The sequence below is a fragment of the Nerophis ophidion genome, linkage group LG03 (genome assembly GCF_033978795.1).
Source record: "Nerophis ophidion isolate RoL-2023_Sa linkage group LG03, RoL_Noph_v1.0, whole genome shotgun sequence".
NCBI classification, from domain to species: Eukaryota; Metazoa; Chordata; class Actinopteri; order Syngnathiformes; family Syngnathidae; genus Nerophis; species Nerophis ophidion.
The window spans coordinates 9,011,757-9,016,300 of record NC_084613.1 but is presented as its reverse complement, the minus strand read 5'-3'; positions in this window follow the sequence as shown (position 1 = coordinate 9,016,300).

Sequence of the window (4,544 nt, the reverse complement as noted above, 5' to 3'; positions counted from 1 at the left end):
GTGCAGTGCACGACTGCGCACACAACAAAAAGATGAAGCAGAAGAACGAGGAAGATACAGCATGTTCAGCATAGTTAGAAAAATAGTGACAGAGAATAGAACAAGGATCGACAATTCAACCCCTTAACTCAACAATGAGTAAATCAGTGTTGTGTGTGTATATGTGTAAATAAATGAACACTGAAATTCAAGTATTTCTCTTATTAATATATATACAGTGGGGCAAAAAAGTATTTAGTCGTCCACCGATTGTGCAAGTTCTCCCACTTACAATGATGACAGAGGTCTGTAATTTTCATCATAGGTACACTTCAACTGTGAGAGGCAGAATGTGAAAAAAAACATTCAAGAATTCACATTGTAGGAATTTTAAAGAATTCATTTCTAAATTATGGTGGAAAATAAGTATTTGGTCACTTCAAACAAGGAAGATATCTGGCTCTCACAGACCTGTCACTTCTTCTTTAAGAAGCTCTTCTGTCCTCCACTCGTTACCTGTATTAATGGCACTTGTTTGAACTCGTTATCTGTATAAAAGACACCTGTCCACAGCCTCAAACAGTCAGACTCCAAACTCCACTATGGCCAAAACCAAAGAGCTGTTGAAGGACACCAGGAAAAGAATTGTAGACCCGTACCAGACTGGAAAGAGTGAAACTACAATAGACAAGCAGCTTGGTGTGAAAAAATCAACTGTGGGAGCAATTATTAGAAAATGGAAGACATACAAGACCACTGATAATCTCCCTCGATCTGGGGCTCCACGCAAGATCTCATCCCGTGGGGTCAAAATGATCATGAAAAACGGTGAGCAAAAATCCCAGAACCACACTGGGGGACCTGGTGAATGACCTGCAGAGAGCTGGGATTAAAGTAATGAAGGTTACCATCAGTAACACACTACGCTGACAGGGCATCAAATCCTGCAGTGCCAGACGTGTCCCCTGCTTAAGCCAGTGCATGTCCAGGCCCGTCTAAAGTTTGCCAGAGAGCACATGGGAGAATGTCATGTGGTCCGATGAAACCAAAATAGAACTTTTTGGTATAAACTCAACTCGTCGTTTTGGAGGAAAAAGAATACTGAGTTGCATCCCAAGAACACCACACCTACTGTGAAGCATGGGGGTGGAAACATGCTTTGGGGCTGTTTTTCTGTTAAGGGGACAGGACGACTGATCCGTGTTAAGGAAAGAATGAATGGGACCATGTATCGTGAGATTTTGAGCCAAAACCTTCAATCAGTGAGAGCTTTGAATGGTTGACCAAATACTTATTTTCCACCATAATTTACAAATTCTTTAAAATTCCTACAATGTGAATTCCTGGATTTTTTTTTTCACATTTTTTCTCTCACAGTTGAAGTGTACCTATGATGAAAATTACAGACCTCTGTCATCATTTTAAGTGGGAGAACTTGCGCAATCGCTGGCTGATTAAATGCTTTTTTGCCCTACTGTATATATATATATATATATATATATATATATATATATATATATATATATAGCTACAAATTCACTGAAAGTCAAGTATTTCTTATATTTGACTTGGTGAATTCTATCTGTAAATATACTCCTCCCCTCCTAACCACGCCCCCCCCCACCCCACATCCCGAAATCGGAGGTCTCAAGGTTGGCAAGTATGGTTCCACACCCGAGACGTTTTACCAAACACAGGGTTCCAGAGTCTTTCACTTGCTTTTTTTTTTGCACCTCAGGACTCGGCCTGTGCGCACTCACGGCCTCACAGACAGTCTGAAATTGTAGAGCTCTTTTTTTAAAAATGCTGACTTTTCTTACAATGGGGGTGGAAAAAAGCCAGAACCACGAGTTTCAGACCCTTGGGCTTTAAATAAACTTCGATTGATTGAAGTAAAGCATACAAAAAGGGACATTGATGTTTTTTTTTAATTGGTACGATAGTAAAAAAAATAAAACCTGACCAGGCGATCAAAACAAATTTCTGTTGTTTTTTTTATATTTCCTGCATACAAAAACCAAGGTTTGACTGTACTTCTAATTGTGGACATGACAGTTTGTCATCAGATTATTCTGTACCCATTTAAAGCCGAATTGGTAAGCATGGAATTTCTTTCCGCTGTCTTGCACACGTTAGGTCTGAAGTAAATTCACGTAAACTGATATGATTTATTACCCTGAAAATGTATTTAGAAATCATTTTGTGTTTGTTGAATGTCAAGAAACTGTATTTATTTGAAAGGAAAACTGTTCATTGTGTTGTAATTTCCCCCACAATCCCTACGTAAGGCAGGAACACACATCTTTACCTTTTTTGTGCGTTCTAGATAGTGAAATTGGCAGCCTATCCTTCCCTCTTCAAAAAAAACAAGTTATATGTACAAGCTGTAACCAGGTAGCAACAGGCACATGTAATGTTTGCACTGTGTCCTTATTAAGCATTACCGTGATTTCTTTCCTGAGCACATTGATTTCACACGGTGCATTGACAAAAGTAGTGATAGTTCTTCCTGAGGTTCTTGGAGGGTTCTCATGTAGCACTATTGCCAAGTGTCGCATTGGCAAAAATAGAACATAATAAAACAGTCACAGTTAGGGTGGTGTGGCTGAAAACTGGATCAAGATATAAGTGTTTTTATATGGGTCGATATCGATAATTACTGATGTTTTTATCACATATGAAAAATAAGGACCAAGAAAAGAATGTATTACATTTTTATTTCAAAGGTAGCCTTTCTGGTTATAATTCCCTTAGCTGTTAAAGGCAAAAAGGAAAGAAAATGTCAACACAAGCATGGAAAACAATCAATGTAAAATCGCACTTAAGTGTTCAATGATATATATATATATATATATATATATATATATATATATATATATATATATATATATATATATATATATATATATATATATATATATATATATATACATATATATATATATATATATATATATATATACATATATATATATATATATATATACATATATATATATATATATATATATATATATATATATATATATATATATATATATATATATATATATATACATACAGTATATGTGTATATCAATCCATCCATCCATTTCCTACCGCTTATTCCCTTTGGAGTCGCGGGGGGCGCTGGTGCCTATCTCAGCTAAAATCGGGCAGAAGGCGGGATACACCCTGGACAAGTCGTCACTTCATCGCAGTAAATGTGTATATTTATATGTGTATATATGTATATATATATATATATATATATATGCATGTGAGTATGTGTGTACGTATATGTATATATTTATGTGTACATATATATATGTGTATATAATGTGTGTATGTGTATATATATGTATGTATATACGTATATATGTATATATATATATATATATGTACATATATATATGTGTGTGTGTGTGTGTATATATATGTATATATATATATATAAATAAATACATATATATATATATATATATATATGCATGTGAGTATGTGTATACGTATATGTATATATTTATGTGTACATATACATATGTATATATATATATGTGTGTGTGTGTATATATATATGTATGTGCGTATATAATGTGTGTATGTGTAAATATATGTATGTATATATGTGTATATATGTACATATATATATGTGTGTGTGTATGTATGTGTGTATATAATGTGTGTGTATGTGTATATATATGTATGTATATATATATATATATATAAAATATATATATATATATATATATATATATATATATATGGAGAGAGAGAGAGAGAGCAAGTCAAGTGGAGGAGAATTACTTCATTCTATATCGCCCATTTTTGTCTATTATAATTATGTTATTAATTTTTATAGTTACGTTAATAATGCGTTACTATTCATAAACAGCCCCTCCACCTTGTCAAAATCTCCCCAAACGAGTCTAAATGGTTTGTGCTTCACATTTTTGGCCTAACTATTATAGTTTTTATGTTATTAACCATTAGTTATGTTGTTAATGATTATAGTTATGTTAATAATGGGTTATAATACATATCCAGCCCCCCTTACTCTGTCATCGTCTCTAGTTTACTAGTGTCACTGGGTAGAAGTAGTAAGTACACATGTGCTCCTGTGTACTTACTACTTTTGCTGAGTAGTAGTAGTAAGTACACACGAGTTACTTTGTCCGTCCCACTTTACTTACTACTCTAACTGGGTAGTGGTTGTAAGTAGGCATGTGTTCCTGTATAATTACCACCGTACTTACTACTTTTACAGGTAATTACGCATTTCTTCCTGCGCACTTACTACTTTCATTGGGTGGAAGTTATAGATTCAAATATATCTTCCTGCGTACTTGCAACTTTACTTACTACTTTTACCGGGTAGAAGCAGGAAGCACCATGTGTTCCTTTGTACTTACTACTTTTACTGGGTAGAAGGAGTACGGACACATGTTTCTGTATATTTACTACTTTTGCTGAGTAGAAGTAGTCAGTATCCATGTGTGCCTTTGTATTTACTACTCTTACTGGGTAGAAGTAGTAAGTACACACATGTGCATGTGTGCTTGCTATTTTACTACTTGGTAAAAGTA